Raw genomic sequence first — 19365 nt, 5'->3', positions numbered from 1 at the left:
TGGCAACACAGGCCGACTCACAGGAGGAAATCCCCTCTGGTCTATGCCAGAACAGAGCCCACATTCATCTTCCCTGACCTGTGACTTGCATGTGACTCAGCAGGCTCTTCTGTTTGTAGGGACCTCCCGAAAGTCTGTGTGCAGAAAACCGGGTCATGTGACTTTTCAGAGCTGTATTTGGTGTTGCTAGCTCTTGTCTGAGAAAGCTCATGTGCATTACTACTTAATGCCAAACACACAATGATCTGGAAAATTCGAATATGCTGTGGCCTGTAGAAAAAGCAGCCACCTCCGTGGGGACGCTCCACAAATGGTATTTGCTGGTCAAGCAAAAACTACTCCTGTTTCGCTCTGTTGTAGTAAAGCCTCCTAAACTTGGGTCACACTTTTCCCTTCCAGAAAGTTCTTTTTTGATGCACTGATCCCTGCCAATGATCGAGGAGCACGACTGGCTTCTACAGCATTTTTGCTTATTGACTAAGAACACAACATTCATTCAGTCAACAAGTATGTATGGAGCACCTGTGCCTCCTGAGACTGTAGCAGAAGAAAGTCCTTGTTTTTACGGAGACTTTGAATATGCGCATGTGTATTAGGGTCAGATGGAGGGGGCAGGGACGAGTAATAAAAAAGCAGCAGCACGTGAATGGCTCCAGGTGGCCACTGTTTGTGGCTGCAGTGTACCTGATGGACTGTAACCCGACACCACCTGGCAGCCAGGCTCCAGCTGCAGTAGTTCCCAGCTCCTGATGGCCTCAACTTCCCAGTTTTTTACCCAAATCCCCCATATTTTCCAATTCTTTTTTTTTTTCTCTTTTGTTTATCTGCTACCAGCCTGCCTCTGCTTGGGCCCTGGGTTTCCTCAGACCTCTGTGCAGGACTCTCCCCCTCTACGGGATCCCCTCGTGATGGGAAAGGAATGGATGGTGTGTTGGGGAGATAGGGGAATGGATTGCCATGTCACTGGAGCGGTGATAGGCAGAGGAAATATAAACAACAAAGTTCCAGGCCCCTTTTATGCCACTGGCCACACCAACACACACTTTTCATCTGCCCGGTGATTAGAACTGAAATGAGCCATAAATACACCACAGCCATCAAAGGGAAGGTTCACAGCAGCTGCCGTTAACAGGCCACAGAATCATCTTTGGAGAAAAGTAAAACACAAATATATTTACAAAACATTGGCCCCGGGGGGACATGGGGCAGCTAACAGTGTGTTTTTCCTATTAATGATCTGACCTTTTCCGCCTGACAGACATGGATTGCTCTTCCCACCCTCACCTCTGCCCTCAACCCAGTTTTAGGTGGGGCCCAAATTTGCACAGTTTTCTGCTTAAATAACAAGTGTTACTGTCCCACCCAGAGCCAGGCAGTAAAACACCAGCTACTAGGACATTAGAGGCCCACACTGTTCTCACGGGGAAGGGAGCAGGGAAGGAGGCTTCTGGTTGGGATCCTGCCACAGCAAGCCAGGGTCTTCACTAGTTTTTGTTTTTTCCCACAGTAGCTGCTAAAAGAATGTTGAGAGACTATACTGTAACATGTCATTGGGAAAATACCATTTTCAGAGTCAAAAGTAGTCATTATTGGCAATTTCTTCTACAAGTAAGTGGCTATGATCATCAGTCACTTCCCGCGTGCCATACATTAACTAGACACATTGCAGGAAGTGTGCCTCTTTACCTTCACCACACAGAGGAGCATCTGAGGTGGACTTCCCAGCTGGAGAGGCTAAGATAAGGACTGTGGTTCCGTAAAGATGTGCTGCTAGGAAAAAAAACAAGCAAGGGAGGACGGGGCAGGCTGGGGCAGGCTGAGGCAGGCAGGACAGGCTGGGGCAGGCTGGGGCAGGCTGGGACAGGCTGGGGCAGGCAGAACAGGCTGGGGCAGGGTGAGGCAGGCTGGGGCAGGATGGGGCAGGATGGGGACAGGCTGGGGCAGGCTGGGGTAGGCTGGGGGCAGGCTGAGGCAGGCTGGGGCAGGGTGGGGCAGGCTGGGGCAGGATGGGGACAGGCTGAGGACAGGCTGAAGACAGGCTGGGGACAAGCTAGGGCAGGAATTAAGCCAAAAAAGTGTGTGGTTTGGTCCCTAATCTCAGCCCCATCTGTGGAGAGTTCCAGAAATTAAGTTTATCCCAGATCAAGGCAAGGGCACTGGGCTTTCATCTACCGGTATTCCATCCTGGGCCTCAGGCTGCCCCAGTCCAGAACTAAAAATGGGCCTTAGTTGGCATGGGGTATGCTGGGGGCAGGGACCACTTGAAGATTGTTCCCTGGGTCCCTGGTCAGAGCATCTTCAAGGCTCACTGGGGTGTCGGTTTAATCACCATCTCATACAACAAATGATCCAGAGCCACTGGGCTACTTTTAGTCTTCAATAAAAGTAGAATAAAAGTAACTCAGCTTTGATTGCAAAGAGGTCAGTGCAGGAGCCCTGTCATGCTCGGCCGGCGCTATGTGGGTCTCCCAAGGTCAGCTCCAAGGTCTCTAGTCAAGCTGATGGTGGCACGATCTTCCTTTCCTCAGAGCCGACTTGGCTCACGAAGATGATGGGGCTGATGCAGCGCCTGTGATTGACAGCCATAGTCTCAGGGATCTGAGACTGTCCCTTTAGCTTCCCCTTGCACCACTCTGGGTCAGGAAGGGGGCCTTTTCACGGGACCCATACGGTCCCTGCAGCCTAGCCTCTGGCTCTAAGTTCCCTGCCTCAAGACACTATACAATGCCACAGCCTTAAAAAAAAATGTCCAGGAATATGCCTGACACCTGGGGATCACCTCAGCTACTGCCTTACCTGCTCTTACTTAGCACCCAGAAATGGGCTTCCCTGGAGGTCTGAATCAGAGCTCTCTGACCCAGGACAAGACAAAGCTTATGGGTAGATCTTGGAGGCTGCAGTCAGAATTTACAAGGGGTTCAGCCACTCTCTAATGAAAGTGCCTGCTTCTTTGCACCTCAGTCTTCCCATCTGTAAACAGGGACAGTGACCCTCTAATTACAAAGACTAAAATCCAGGTAGAGGTACCTTGTGCAGGGAGCATTTGAGAAGTGTCTCTTCCAGCCCTTTCCCCCACTACTGGCCTTCCTGGCATTTCTTCCTGTCACACCAACTCCCTAACATCTCCCAGTTTGTGCATTGTGATACAGTCCATTGTGCTAGTCTTGACTGTGTGAAGAGAATAAGCTGGAGAGGTGTACCCTTTATTAGCATGTGTCTTTAAGAGTTTTGTCCCCTATGGGTTACCATTTGAGTTCTTTCGGAGAACACTGGATGCCCTACTTTATTTCCCATTGATCTTAATGCAAAACTAGCACTCAGCCCTCTCCATTGAACCCTTATGGTCTTTATGGGAAGGGCTCCTTCTATGAGACCATCTAGAACGCCCAGCTGAGAGAAAAGGAAAAACACTGTACGACTCCGAAAGGCCAGGGCATGGCCTGCTCTGCCTTTCCCACACACATACAAATAGTGTCCTAGTTTTTGGCAGCCCGATTGAACATCAGTCACAGAAGATGGGAAAGAGGAAGAGGAGGAGGAGGAGGGAGAAGGAGGAGAAAAAGGAGAGGGAGGAGAAGGAGGGGGAGGAAGAAGAAGAAAAGGAAGAAGGAGAGGGAGGAGAAGGAGGAGGAGGAAGAAGAAGAAAAGGAAGAAGGAGAAGGAGGAGGAGAAGGAGGAGGAGGAGGAGGAAAAGGAGAAATAACAATCATTTCTTCCACCATGCCACTGTGTTCTGACCATTTGTGTCCCAGCAGGAGTAGTAGAACTGTTTTCACCTGGAAAGCGGTGCCAGGCTTCAGGAAGTGCCATCGACTGTAAGTCTGAACCTGGCATGATCTCTGTGCTTGGGCAGACACAAAACTGAAAAACCCAGACTTCCAAATGCTGAGTCACCCCCAATCCTACCCCTGAATGGAGCCCCCTTCTCTTTGTATGTGACCTGACTCGTGTAGTTTGTTTCAGAAGAATTTGGCTCTTCATAGTGGCTGGTGACTAGCTTTAAGGAAGGAAATCACTCACCCCTTAATCCTGCAGATAAATATAATTGTACATTCATTCAAAAGGTAATCCCAGGATGCTGAATTTGCTCCAAGTGTTGTGCTACCTAAGCACCTAGAACCCAGAGCACAAGTCACATTCACATGCATCTCTTAGAGATTGTGTTGACTTGGTGGTTCCTAATCTTGGCTGCACAACAGAACAGCCTGGAAGCTTTTAGGAAAGTACTGTTGATGGGGTCAAAAACTTCTAGCATTGTGACCAATGGGCCCACAGCCCACAGACCACAGGTTGGTCATATCTTTGACCTCACAGTACATTCTTCTGTAAAACTCATACTAATCCTATAAGCAGCAGCTACACCTGTATCTATAGGTGTCTATGGAGAGCTGTACTATACCACTTTCAATGATGAGGAAACTGAGGCACAGGTTGATTGCATCATTGGTCCAAGGTTGTACTACATTGCAGAAATAAAGAAGGACTAGGGAAACCTCTGGCCTCTTCTACCTCTGTGTACATGGAGGCATGAGAGAAAGGTGATGCCTATAGAAAAGGTTGGAGCAAGCAGCCAACAAAAGACCTGGGAGAGAGAGCTAGAGAGGGGCCAAGAAAGGGCAGGAGAGCCTTGGTATCCCAGAACTGAAGAATGGATGTATCCAGTGGGTAGGTGGGGTGGCTCTTACCTGTGACAATTAGAGGGAGACAACATTTCTTAGGGATACGTCTCTACACAGCAAAAAGTAGGTCAGTGTTTTGAGGCATTCAGTGATGACAGTGATCTCTGATAGCAGCTCATCCTTGCCTAGCAGAAGGAATGTGAAGATGGCATGTTCCTTTTCATATAAAATCAACATGTTTGGGGCAACTTCAGGGTCAGCCATGAAGCAGCTGGCTCTATGCTTTCCTCTAGAAGCCACCTTGTCCCTGCTCACCTGTGCCCTTTCTTGTTCATCAGGCCACCAAAACCTTTAACAGCTCAACAAAGCACAGCACAGGGTGAGTCCCAGCAGGGTGGCCACAGAAAAGCTAACAACTGCCTAAGAGGCGGTGTATGTATAATAGTCACCCTTGTGAGCCAGAGTTCAAATCTCAGCTCTTTCACTTACTGTGTGATTGTGGGCAACTCCTTGACTTCCAATGAGTTGTTTTCATGCCTACAGCATGAGATAGCCATTGCTACCTTGCAGGCTTGTTTTAAGAAGAGGGAATGGGCTAACTAGATGGCTCAGTGAGTAAAGGTGCCTGCCACCCAGACCTTATGACCTGAGTTTGATTCCTGGACCCCATATGATAGAAAGAGAGATCCAACTGCCATTATCCTTGACCCCCATACTTACACCATGGCATGTGTGTATATATAAACACATACATACACACAAACACACACACACACACACACACACACACACACACACACACAGAAATGTAAAAAAGTAAAAAGAAAAGATGAGCAGGCATGGTGAATGCCTTTAATCCTAGCACTCAAAAGGCAGAGGCAGGTAAATTTCTATGCATTTGGGGACAGCCTGGTCTACATAGTGAGTTCCAGAAGAGCCAAGCTATGTAGTGAAATGCTGTCTCAGATTGTGATGGCAGAGAATGGTACCCACAGGCATCTAGAAGTGTGTTTAGAGCCCTTAGTAACAACAGCTGCTGCTATTCCTGCTTTGCCGCCATTAGAAGATTGTGTGACAGCTCAGGCTGAGTGAAGGCCACTGACCTCCCTTATGTGTGTGTGTGGGGGGGGGCGTAGGGAATGGGGGATGTCATAGGAACCCCAAGTGTTCCTTAGGTGCCTGCCATAGACCTTTTTTCTGAGATGGGGTCTCTCACTGACCTGGAACTTACAAATTAGGCTAGGGTAGCTAGCTAGTGAGCCCCAAGAGTCCACCAGTTTCCACATCCCCACTCCTGGGATTACAAAGCAGGCACCGCCATGCCGAGGTGGATTCTGGGAATCCAAACTTATGCCGTTATCATTGCCTGCTCAGCACTTTACCAGCAGGGCGCTCTCCTCAGCCCGACCCTGACCCTTTACCTTAGCTTTTTGTTTTTTGAAACAGGGTCTCTCTACATAGCCCTGGCTGTCCTGGAACTCACTGTGTAGACCAGGCTGGCCTTGAACTCACAGAGAGCCATCCACCTGCCTCAGCCTCCCATGCCTGGCTCAATCAACCACCACCCCCTTTTTTTAAACAGGAAAGAAAGCTGAGGCCTGAAAAGGGCTGGTCATTGGCTTTCCCAGGGTTACTGGAATTTGAACAGTGGCATCAAACAGGAGCTACCACTGCTAGGTCTTGTGGTTCCTGACACCCACAGGGGTGACAAGTTCAACTCCAGATTGGCCTTGACCACCCTTGGCCTTTGCTCTAATTTCCTCTCTCGGCAAGCAATGGCATAAGCGTGACCTTTCTGGAAAGGTTGTGTGCGTGAGTAAGCTGTCATTCCCAAAGTGCTGAAAAGCGCACCCCAGGTGCCAAGCTCTGGCTCTCTGTGGATTTCAACACCTCAGTTGGCATGCTTTCCCGACAGCTGCAAGGTGCATGAGGACAGTGTGCATGTGTGCATGCGTATGCATGCACAGGAGGAAGAAAGGGAGGAAGGGGCAGAAGAACACAGGTTTCAGATGTCCTAGAGTCTCTTTCCATAAGGCAGCCTGTGCCTTGGCCCATGAAGAGCACAGATACGCTCTCTTCCTCCAGTCACCTGAGCCCTTCTTGCCATTGGCTGAAGGACAGCCTGAACAAAAGTTGCTGGCCAGGCCCTGCTGAGGCCCTGCTCTGAGCATCAACACCCCTGCTGACAAGGGCAGAGATTTGCTCACTCTTCAGCAAACAGGCAGTGCATAGCTTCAGGCTGTAGATGTCTAGTGCAGCATCAGGAAGAAGCATAGACTTTGGAATCAGACAAGCAAGGCTTTGAATGCCAGTCCTTCTGCTCCCTAACTGTGTGGCTGTCTGTTACGTGATCTCTTTAGCCAGAGTGCCTCTGTTTCTTCATTGTAAAAACAAAAGGAGGGGGAGGATGCTATTTCCAAGCATTGTCTGGAGAGATTCAATGAGAGGAAGGTCTTGACATATAACTGTTTCACTCTCTCCCAAACCCTGCCACTTCCGTTGGTGTGTAGCGTATGGGTCCTGGTGATTTGGTTTTCACTGCTGGAAGCATCAGAAAAACAACAGATAGAGAGACAGTGGTGGAAACAATTCCTGTTTTCCAAGAAGGCAGCTGCTCCCCAAGGTGAGCCTTGGTGACCTTGGGCTTTGGGGACTAAAGCAGCCGTCGGTGGGGGAAGGAATATTAGCGTTTGACACTCTGGTGGAAGGATAGGGCCAGCACCTTGAACTGATTCCCTGGAGAAAACAGCTCTTTTATGAATGGAGTCAGGGAGGAGTGGGCAGATGTATCTGGGGCTGCGAGGGGGGAGGGGGATGTTTTCAGTGCTCTGTCTGACCTGTGGATGTTTATAAAGAGGGTCCTTCACACACACACACACACACACACACACACACACACACACACACACACACACCCTCTTTTCCATGCCTGGATCATTCTGGATATCCCAATTCTGAGAATGCAGATGGCTTCCCCAGAATATTAGATGATGCCCCCAGCCCCTCTCAGAAAGCCAGGGATCCCCAGGTCCAGGGCCTAAAACCCAGTGCAGTAGCTTACACTTGTAATCTCAGCACCTGGGAAGATAAGGCAGGAGGATCACCACAAGGTTAAGTCCAGCCTGGGCTACCAGAGTGAGTTCCAGCTTGTCTCAAAAAAAAAAAAAATTAATTAATTAATTAATTGGCCCTAGACATTCAACTTATTTTCTCAGCCATGGAAATTTCCATACACTCAGAACATACTCTGGTAGATTAAGGCAGGGAAAGAGCTGGGCTTGAAGATGGTGTGCTCGGGAATATGATGACTATGTGATGGTAGCGGAGCTGAACACACAATGCGTTTATTCCTTCTAGCGACTCTAAGAGGGAGATGCTGTTATCGACTTCATTCTACAGAGGAGAAATCTCAGGCACAGAGAGGTTTGGTGACTTTCCAAGGTCACACTGTAACTCAGTGGCGGGGCTCAAACCTGTATAACAAAATGCATGGCGTAGAACCCTCCTTTGTGGACGGTCTTTGTTTAACCTCCCCTCCACAAGCCAGGAAGTGCATCTCACTGGTGATATGGAGAGGAACATAGGCTCAGAGTTGGCTCACCCAAACCTAGAATGCTCTCGGTTGAGGTGATAAAAAAACACTCTAACCAAAAGCAACTTGGGGAGGAAAGGGCCTCTTTCCTCTTCTACGTCCAGGTTAACAGTCCGTGACTGGGAGAAATCAGGGCAGTCACTGAAAGTAGGCACCTGAAGCAAAAAGCACCAGGAAAGCTGCTTTCCTAACTTTAGTGTATAGTCGAGGACCACCTGCATATGGAGAGCACTGCCCATAGAGGGCTGGGCCCTGCTAGAACAATAGCGGTCCATGCAATTGCCCCACAGGGGCAATTGCAGCTGGGCACTCTTCAATTGCTCTTCTCGGGTGACTGTGGATTGGGTCCAGTTGACAATAAGAACCAACAAGCACACATCCCTAGGTCGAGATCACTCCACCAGTTGAACACCCGTGCACACCCGTGCGACTTTCACTCCCCTAACTGACTTCCAGAGAGGTACTCCAGACTCTGGCATCACCCCTAAGTCCATAGGTAAGAGATACAACTGTAGGGCCGGGGACCAAGCTCTCTTCTCTTTCCTGTGCAAACCTCCACCTACCCTCAGCATGCTGGCAGGTGGAAAGGAATGGCCCTTTCTGCCTTCCTGCTTCTGCCTTTCAGTTCTTACCCTGTTTGTCCGTTCTGTAGAGAGGCCTCAGCTGTTTCCATGGTCTGAAGGGGTCTAGGACCTTTATCTGCTGATACAGCATTCCCTCATGTAGTGATTACACAGTCACTAATATGTTCATGCAACTTCTATTTCCCTTCGTGTAAATTCCCCGAGGAAAGAACTTTGTGGGGCTGGAAGAGGAGGCCTCCTTGCTATTCTTGTAGAGGACATGGGTTCAATTCCCAGCACCCACAAGGCAGCTCGAAACCTCCACAACTCCAGTTCCAGGGCATCTGATGCCCTCTTCTGACTTCCTCAGGCACTAGGGATATACATCGTACACTTACATGCAAGCAAAACATGCACACACATAAATTAAATAAATCTAAAATAAATAAAAGAAATTTATTTTACTGCATTATTATATTGACCAGCATGTTGTCTATATTTGCTGGCACTAAATTGTCATTTGAAGTCATGAATCTGTAAGTGTCTGGATTCATCCCTGGCTGTCATCTCGTCATCTCAAATTCTTGGGACAACTCCACTAAACAATGACATTCTTCCCCATTTTATTGATGAAGAAACTGAGACTCATAGAAGTGGGGTGACCTGAATCAAGCCGTGAGAGGTGAAGTCAGGGTTCACCCGGAGCCCTTCCTGACAGCAGCCTTTTATGCCTCCTTTCCTCACTCTGAAGGAAGGAGTAGGTGTAAGGGGGCTGTGCCAGGTTCCTGCAGGGGGCGCCAGACAGGACCAAAAGTGAGGGCAAAGGATCCAAGGGGAGGCAGAAGCTGGGAGGGCCATGCAAAGGGATTCTTGGAGCCTCTTCCAAGGCCCATCTGGAGGTGCATTGCTAGTCAGGTGCTGCCTCTCCAATCCCCTCTTTTGTCACTATATGAGGATGAAACCTGACTGGCAGGAGACTGTGGGGAGTCCATTCCCCATTCTGGTTTGCCAAGATGGTCTTTGGAGGCAGGCTGCTGGAGCTTGCTAGTCTTCCACACAGCCTCAGGGTGTGCCTGGGGGAGAAAACCAATGCAGCTGCGAACTTCTAACATTCTTGGGCCACGTAGAGCTGCTGTTTTTTGGGAAACAACTGAACAGTGTCTTGCCCACCCTGGTTTGTGAACCGATGTCTTTCTAAGCCAAACCGTGAAAGACAATTCTTGTATATTTGTTCTTCTCAGTATCAAGCGCCAGGATTTTATTTGCCTTACATTTGGGAAGGGAAGCGGAAATCAACGCAGCTGTTTGTGATCTTGAATCTTCACACAGCTTGAGCTGATCTTGGAGTGCAAAGATCCTCATGGGTGTCTCTGTTTTGTTGACAAGTTTTAGCCCAGCCTGGAGCTTGGCCAAGGGCGATGGTAATGGATTCCTTTCGGCACGTGCCCTGGTTATCTCTGGCATTCTGGGCTCACCGTCTTTGCTGTCTCTCGTTCTCCTGTAGCCAGCATCCTTGATGTCACAGACTGTTACTTCCAGAGCAACTGGAATTATTTCTAGTGCCTCTCTGTTCAGGGGTAACCCTGGAATGTCTGAAGTGAATGATGCTGTTAGGGGCCAGGCTTGGTGGTACCTACGTGTACCAGCACTGGGGATACTGGGGAGACTGGGGTAGGAAGGCTGGGAGTTTGAGTCAGTTTGAACTTCATAGTGAGACTTTGTTTCAAGAATAAAGATGAGGAGGAGGAAGAAAAGGATAAAGGGAAAGAGGAAGAAAAAAAAGAAAGTTGTTCCCAGAGCCACTTTCAGGCAAGGCCTCTAGAATAAGTCTCCCTGTGTCTTACAGAGACCTTATCAGTGACCTTGTTACATGGACAACTGCCACAGCGTTTTTTGTTGGTTTGGTCAGTTTGGGTTGGGAAAACGACTCCCTAAAAAGGCAGAGGGCAGAGACAAAGCCAACTGTGTCCTCATCACCAAGGCCAACATTGGCACAACGGTTGGCTTAGGATAGGGCTTACTGAGTGTTGCTTAGATAAGTGAAAGTTTCAAACAAATATATTTGAAAAACACAGACAATCCCACTGAGGAGTACTTAAAAATCACCCCATAATGGAGAGCCTTTGGATGAATGATGTGAATAATAATACAGACCCTCAGCTCACATCTCAGAAGAGACCTCTTCATAATGATTGGCGTGAGTGGCCCTTCCTCTCCCTTCTTTTTATAAACAATTATTTCCACATATACAATGGGACAACTTAGGCATATCTAAATACTTCAGGAAACTGTTTTGCATAAGTAAGCTAGTAGAATACAAATAACAAGAGGAGGTCTTCAGGTTTTTCATTAAAGGAAAGAATCAAAAAGTACATTTCAAAACTCTACATTTTTAGCAGTTACACTCAGCAGAGGTCTTTTCACACCAGCAGACCCTTCGATCAGCCTGGAATCCCCCGAGAGTTAAATTACAGCGTTGTCTCTGAGTCCTGCTGCCTGGGCTCCCTCCCCGATCCCTGGAGGTCACACAGTGGCCAGGAACCTCTCCTGACCATGAGATGCAATGCTAGCCAAGCTCCTGCCTGGGGTGCCATCAGAGGGTAGGCACACAGGCTTCCAGGAGGGCAGCAGTAACCAGAGAGGAAGTGTGGTCTAGGGGGTGGAGGAGGAAAGGTGTCTGGGGGCCTCCTGAGCAGTGAGGACCCAGCAACTGCAGGCTGCAGGGTGCCGGGGCGGCTGCCTGGGTTGCATGGGCTCCTTGTGGCTGAGTGTCTTCTCTTTAGAAGCAAATCTAATCAGGAAGTAGCAGAAACCCTGGAGCTTTCCAGATTGGCTTTTAACACTAATTAAAATTATCTAGCTATTGCTTCAGTACCGCCACTCCCCGCCACGAGAATAAAGCCTTTGCGGGTGTCTTCTTTAAGCATATATTAATTGCACAAAGTGATGGATTTCACGGTGACGTTTTCATTCATGTGTAGCACTAGTTACCATCCTCATGGCTGTGACCAAAGGCCTGACAGAAAGCCAATTTAAAGGGGAAGCGTTTACTTAGGCTCACTTAGTTCAAGGGGCATAGTCCATCATGGCGTGGGAGCGGGAGAGCGGGTAGCTGGGCACACTGCATATGGGGTCAGGAAGTAGAGAGAGGGATGGATGCTGGTACTGAGTTCACTTTCTCCTTTTTATGAAGTCCAGGGCTCCAGCCCACACAATGGTTCAGCCCACATTTCGGGTGGGTCTTTCCACTTCAACTAATCTAGTCTAGAAAATGCTTCACAGACATGCCAAGACATTTATAGCCAAGATGAATTCTTAGACATAATTATATAAATAATGAATTCTAGATTCCATCAGGTTGGCAATCAACATAAACCATCACAAGAATACAGTGAAGCAGAATGGTGGTGGTGCACATCTTTAATCCCAGCACTCAGGAGGCAGAGGCAGGTGGATCTCTGTGAGTTCGAGGCCAGCCTGGTCTACAGAGCAAGATCCAGAACAGGCTCCACAGCTACACAGAGAAGCCCTGTGTAAGAAAAAACAAAAAACAAAACCACCAACAACAAAATGTACTTTGCTCACACTCATGCCCTGCTCCCATTACTTGTCCCCATTTTGTTGTTTTGCCTTTGGCAGTACTGGGAACTGAACCCAGGACCTTGGGCATGTTAGCAAGCACTCAGCCCTTGAGCTAAATCCCTGATTCACCACCACTTTTACAGCAGCACTTTCCAGTTTGTCTGCACCAGGAAGACCTTACCATCACGCCACTGTCTGGCCACACTACAGAGTGGCTGCCTTCCTTGGTGCTGCACAGTGGTACTTGGCAGCTTTAATTTTTTTTAACTCTCAGGAGGACTATAAAGTATGGCCAAGGCTTCATATTGAGAGCAAGTTCCAAGCTGGTTCCCAGTAACTTGAGGGCTTGTTTCAAAGGTAGATTCCCAGACTCAGAATTCTAGGCATGCTGGAAAAACATAGGGCCTTTAAGACTCTCCCAGTAACTCTCAAGCTTCATGTTTAAAGAACCCGGGTCCAAGCTAACTTCATCCCTCATTGAATAGTAGCAAGAAGCTCTACCTCAGAGGCTGAGCATCTCTCAAATGCCCCATTGACTGGCATTCATTCTTTGTCTTAACTTTAGGACCTCTGCATTTGGGCTGGAGAGATAGCTTAGCAGTTAAGAGCACTGTCTACTCTTCCAGAGGATTCAAGTTCAATTCACAGCATCCACATAGTGGCAGATTCCATAAATTTCATGGGCTCTGACAACCTCTTCTGGCTTCCATGAACATCAGGCACACAGGTAGTACATACACGCTAGCAAATCACCCAGATACAAAAAATAAAATTAAGTAAAATTAAAAAATAATAAGGCCTCTGCCCTTTACAACCTGTGTGATTACTTGGCCCTCTAGTCTATCTTTCAACTGCGGGGTGCTATGGGAATTGTTCCGTGTCAGGGAGTGGCCTGGGGACTCACATTAGGAGCAGGCAGTTGTGGTATTGCTTTACCATCACTATCAGTGAGGTACCTTAGAGGAGATGCTAGATGCTCTCTGGGCCCTTTTCCTCTTCTATAAATGAAAATGACAATAACCATTCATCCCACGGGGATGCTGGGAGACTCCGAGGCAGTACGAGTACGGTGCTGACCTTGGTCCCTGACACAGAATAAGAAAGGTTCTCAGACTGTACCTCTTATCAATATCAGCATTACTACTGAGGCCACTCTGGTAGTAGAGACTGATGTGTGGGAAGAGTGGGTACTGTAAAAGAAGGAACACTTTGTTAAAGGACCAGTTGGAAGGTCAGGAGCGTGGCTCAGTTGGTCAAGTGCTTGCCTAGCATGCATGAAGCCTTGGGTTTGATGCCCAGTATTACATGAAAATCGGTTATGATGGTGCACCCGTTTTCCAGTACTTTGGAGGTGGAGGCAGGAAGATCAGAAGTTCAAGATCATCCTCAACTACATGGGGAGTTCAAAGCCAACCGGGGCTACATGAGGCCCTATCTCAACAAAACAACAACAGCAAACAAAACAAACAAACAAAAAACTAACCAAACAAACAACAACAAAAAAAGGATATATATACTTATCTGTAAGAGTGATTGTGAAAAGCAGGTGGAGAATTAAAATTTTAAAAGCAACAAAAAAAGCTTGCTGGTGGGATCACCCTAGATCTGGACAGATTAGAAGATTTGTTTTTCACCTTTGCTTCCTGACTTCAAAACAGTGGATGTGCCGCCCTTGAGTGCAACCTCAGCCACAGCCCACTGCCTGGGTCAGAAGACCCATGCAGTCTCTTTGTCTACTTTCCTCATTGTCCTCTCATGCAGTTACCACTCAGCCCTCATCCCAGCCACTGTCAAAAGACAGATCCCCATGATAATCCTGCCCTAAGCCAAACAGGAAACTTGACTCTATATTTCTGCCACTCAGGAGTGGGGGACCAGGCAGGTGGGAAGCAAGCCCAGGTTCATCTCCTGGGCATCCCTGATTTTGAATTCCTGTTCCCATCAGAACCAGGCTGTTCTTGGGTCTGTTTCTTTTTCCCATCTTCATCCTTCTGCTGCTAAACAAACCCAGATTCAACATATGGACCTTTGTTTATAGTTCTCTTTAATTCCTTTTAAAATTAGCTTACAAAATAATAGCTTTCCTTATGGCGCTTACATATATGTGGGTTATAGTTCCCCTCAATTGAGGGGAAAATGTCACTCCGAGTAACAGCTCAGTACAGGGCTTCACTTTGTGGTGTGGTGGGGACAAGCGTCACCCAAAGCATGTGAGTTGCAGGCTTCATCCCCAGCCTGTGTCACCACAGAGAGGGCACAGACCGTCAGAGGTGGGGGTCTGTTGGAAAGAGTCAGGTCACTGAGGAGACTGGGACCTTAACCTCTTCTCTGTCATTGCTTCTTGGCTGTTCTGACCAGCCTTGGCCCTCAGCATGCTGTGTGACGATGTTCTGTGCTACGTGGAGCCCAAAGCAACGGTACCACCGACAGAATCCTTCAGAACCATGAGCTGGAACAAACCTGCCTGATCTTGGGTGTTTGTCAGTGACAGAATACTGTCTTACCACCTTGGGGAGTCTGCACTCTGCTCTGGCTTACTCCATCCCCAAGGGCCCCTCACATGAAATGTCAGGGAATAGAATAATTCCTATTCAGGAGTCACAAGACAACGGCTTGACCCCTGCATTTGGGGCCACTCTTTAGATGACAAGACACTCAGAAGTCACTAAGGCCATGCACCCAGAGGCTCACTCTTGAGCAGCCTGGACCCAGCAAGTGTGAGCTCTTCGTCTCTTGTGGTTTACCAGTGCCAGCATCAGGGAGGAAGTGACAGGTGGCTTATGTTCCCATTGCTGTCGCTGATTGATACAGCCTTCTCTCACTGACAGGAGACGAAAGTAGCCACACTCTTAAGTTTTAAGGAAGACATGTTTTCTATGGTGATTGCACTAATTCTTAATTGTTTTTAGCCACTGTTTCATTGGATGTGCGCTTTATAAAAATCCTCTGTCAAATGAAGCAGGATGCAAGCAAAACAACCAAACAACAAACAAACACCTTCCTAGATGTAGCAAGGCAGCAGAGACCAAGATCTCTTAAGGAAGAAGCAAAAAAAAAAAATATCTGTTACTCTTTTTATTGTCGTTGTCAGAAAACTAATGGGCATGGCAGGTAGCCCCATGACTACATGACCCTCCCTTGTGCCCGGCTCTTCATGCTTTGCTTTGTTCGGCTTCTACTGGAACACTGGTTATGCTCTTTTGTTATTTTTCCATTTCCCCCACCAGACCGACAGGCAGCTCGCTGAGCTTTTTGCTGGGGAGAAAGCAGGTAGAAGGACAGCAGTCACAGCACCCTTGGGACCTGAGAGGAGAACTTTATCTCATTCACTTCCCAAAATACACCCAGAGTCTAGGACCTAGATCATGTTAAAATGTCTGTTCTCTGAGTTGATGACTGAGCCCCTGATGAACCAATGCTTTGCTAGATGTTTGACTTTTAGTCAGGGCCATTGCCTGGGGAGGTGGTGAGCTCACATTCACACAATGCCAAGGCCTGCAGATGGGGGAACCTCAGTTTATGACTCTCAAAAACAACCCAGAGATACCTCCGTGTGCAGTGTGATTTACAATCACACCCCTTGCTGGAAGGACACAAGAGTTTAGAAGTGGAGTAGGGAGGATGGATATTGACAGACTTCTCTCTCTGGGGTGACTAAGCAATGTCTACTACCCCCTCTTTAGAATGTCCCAAAATGGTCCAATTCCACCAAAATTCAACCTGGGGAGCCAGGGATTTTACTTGGCTTACTTGGGGAAAATAGGTGTGAGGTTATGGGCAGGAACATCAAGACCTTAAAGCAGCCTGGACTGTCTACACCCAGTACGTGGTTGTGCAGATGGATCCTCTTCTGTTTCCCAGCTCATATACTCTACCCCCCTCTCCAAGATCCCTGAGACCATATGCAAAGCTGCAAAATTTCAGATAACTAGCTGGGAGGCACGACTGAATATTCAGGAAGGTCCAATGAGTCTCCCCACCCCACCCCCTTCAGTGAGGGAATGTCAACAGTTAACAAGCCCAGCTGTGATGATCGTTTGCAAGCAGATACAGCTGGTCTTACAAGATGGCAGTTACTCCACTGGAGGAGAGTACTGTCTACCTGTAGATAGGCAGGGTTCTGAAGGTCTGCGACTCCACAGTCTAGGATGGGTGAGCTCTTAACTCAGCTACTACTGAAAGTGAGCATTTGTGCCATCCCTGGGACATGTGTCCTAAACTGACAATTTATGCCTTAGGAAACTAGGAACAAGCATGTTTTCCCAAATAAACTGTTGTGCTTTTTTTTTTTTAACTCCCAAATAGTCTCACAAAAAAATGTTTTGCTTTTTATATTCCTTCAGAGCATTGCAGTTTCTTTCTCCTTTATAATTGAGGGTCTGCAGGGGGCAGCTGACTCTCCTTGCATTTTTTTCCCCTGACAGGCTGGAGTTTAAGATGTTTTTGGCTTTTTACAGGACTGTCTTCTTGGGAGGTCAGGCAGATGGGGTCTGTAACTACATGAAGGATGGGTTGATGGGACTGGTCACTTACAGGTCAGCGCTGAAGCCCAATCCCCACTTAGCAAACCACCAGTGGCTGATGTTGAGATTACAGAGGGAGGGGGGCAGTTGGTGCTTCCTGATTGGAGGCTGGCTCTTGCCCCCAGGGGGCATCCAAACACAAGATCATCCAGTGGTCCTGAGCACTTTGGTGTTCCCAATTGGCCTATAGCTGACATTTGGGCGATTTTGAAAGTTTAGAATCCGAGAACCAAAAAAAGAAGTGTTGCCGGTGCCGGGGCTTCACACAGGGCCTGTCTCAGTGTTGCATCTTTGTCTATGCTGCATGTAATCAAAATGGACAAATGTTCTTTAGAACTAAGGAAGGTTCTTCCCAGAACTGCTTGCTCTTCTCTCAATTACCAACTCTTTCAGCTGCCAGTGCTTGCTAACTACATTGATTTAAAGTTCCCCTTTCTCATGTTAACATAATAGCCACGCGGAAGCAATCTACTTAGAGATACTTTTGTAACTGGCCACAATCTGATTTAAATAGAAATGTCTGTAATTATCTGATTTTGCCTCCCGTTTGCTATTTTTCTCCCTCTTCTGGTTTGTGTGATATTTTACTTTAGGTAGGAAAAATAAAGGAGAGAAAAAATGAAGAGGAAACTGTGCAGGGAAGAGCAACGACAATTACTGAAGGGATGAGGAGGCAGAGAAAGACATTCGGAAGTTTGCAGGAAGATGTACATGCCTTCAGTTATCTAAGACCTCATCAGACGTCAGTCATTGGATAACCCTCAGTTAAGACAAATAGTGTGCCTCTGTTTACCAAGAGATAATATTATGAGTGGTTTGGAGTGTGCAAGTGCACAAGTGTGTGCAGATGTGTGTGTCTGCATGTGTGTGCATGTGGAGGGCAGAGGTTAAAAAAATCATACACTATCTTTTTTTTTTTTTTTTTTTTTAAACACAAGAGGGAACTTAGGTCCTTGCACTTGCAGGGCATTTTACCCGAGTGACCCCTTAGCCTACAAATGCATTTAATTCAAAGCAAAGGATTACTATTTTTTTTATATTCATACAGATTTGACTGTCTCAGAACCCCCAAAATGGCTTTGGTAGCAATTTTGATTTACCTGGGAATGTTTTTTTAATGGGCAAACACATATGGTAGCCATCACTACTTTCATGTCTGTGTCCATGGTATACTTCACCGACGGACTAGGCTGCTGTCCCCTGCGAGGTGGATGAACCCTGAGACTCTTCAGAGCAGAGTTACAAAAGCCACTTAACTTCAGCTGGGTCTTGAGCTGTTACACCCCTGTTGACAGTGGTCTGACCTCACAGCCTACAGTGTGGATATCCGGACTCCCAGCAGGGGTATCCATCACCTGGGAGTTTATTTGGCAGACAGAATCTCAGCTTCTTGGAGATCTGCTGAATTGGGATCTGTGGCTCTTATGCATATGAAGGCTTAGGAGGCACCGGAAGTGCACTGAATGCACCCTTCATTTGGCTAGAATTCTTAGCTTTAGCATGCATTAAAATGCCCTCATTAAGAATTTGTTAAAACACAGATTGCCTGCCCCCACTACTTACCCTCTGGGAGTGTTCATTCAATAGCATGGGATGAGGTGGAGTGTGTCAAAGTTTTTCTGCTGCTGCTCCAGAAACCAGATTTTGGACACTCACTGCATCTGAGCTCTGAGGATATTTGGAGATAGTTCCACAGTCTTAACAACTGATGATGGCAGTGTCTTTCTATAACTCTTCATACTAGAGTTCAAGGTGGACTGTAGCATAAGCCTTTTTCATTTTGGTATATTCCTACTAAAAGGCAATCTCACCATGCATTCATATTCAGTAACAATTTGGGTAGCTTTTCAGTCCATAGCATTCTGCTCAGTTCTGACAGAATCTCATGAAAGTCAAAATATGGTTCTTCAAAACATTTATTCCTTTAGAAGAGAATGTATGAAACAATAAATAAGTTAAAGCAAGACACCAGCATAGGAGGTCATTCGGATGGTCGAGGTCAGAGTGCACCGTGTCAGGGACCATTTGTGATTAATTTCAGAGAGTGAGACAAAGAGCTAAAACAGGCTATGTGCATCTCCCTCTAGCTAGGGTCAAAAGTCCCTGCAAACAGAATGGATGGGGGGTGGAGAGTACCATCTCACCTCTCAATGCTGCAGGGGCTGTTTTAAGACTGAACTTTTACTTTGGTCTTAGTTTTCACTTTGGATTTTAATTTAAGCTACAATAGAATTTAAGCTGTAGACAGGACAGTTTAAATGACAAACATTTATTTTTTCCTAGGCGTAGAGGCTGGAGGTCTGGGACCGGGATATAGCCATGGTCAAATTCTTGTCAAGGGCTGTTTCTGTGATCCAGACAGGCTGCCATTTCACTATCAGAAAGCAATCATCTGTCTTCATCCCATCTCCTCTAATATCAGCATTGATCCCATCGTGAGGATTCCTTGTCATGTGCTTACTACCTGCCAAAGGCTCCACTGCCTG

At 47.3% G+C, this 19365-nt stretch overlaps 1 protein-coding gene and 1 long non-coding RNA gene across 4 annotated transcripts in view; one reads left to right on the top strand and one right to left on the bottom strand.

Annotated features, from left to right (window-relative positions):
* Positions 1–19365, top strand: part of Nav2 (neuron navigator 2) — a 654337-nt gene that overhangs the window by 268535 nt on the left and 366437 nt on the right. The gene's annotated exons all lie outside the window — the stretch shown is intronic.
* On the bottom strand, positions 1686–18582 carry LOC121829008 (uncharacterized). Of its 2 annotated transcripts, none has more exons than XR_013041903.1 (3): positions 18443–18582; positions 4686–4804; positions 1686–1767 (listed from the first exon to the last, which is right to left on the bottom strand). It is a non-coding gene; the product is annotated as an uncharacterized LOC121829008 (long non-coding RNA). The 2 variants fall into 2 exon arrangements; XR_013041902.1 differs by having other exon boundaries at positions 1687–1770.

Source organism: Peromyscus maniculatus, chromosome 1 (assembly GCF_049852395.1).
Source record: "Peromyscus maniculatus bairdii isolate BWxNUB_F1_BW_parent chromosome 1, HU_Pman_BW_mat_3.1, whole genome shotgun sequence".
NCBI classification, from domain to species: Eukaryota; Metazoa; Chordata; class Mammalia; order Rodentia; family Cricetidae; genus Peromyscus; species Peromyscus maniculatus.
The sequence above is the reverse complement of the archived record's forward strand: the minus strand, read 5'-3'. Positions and strand labels throughout refer to the sequence as shown.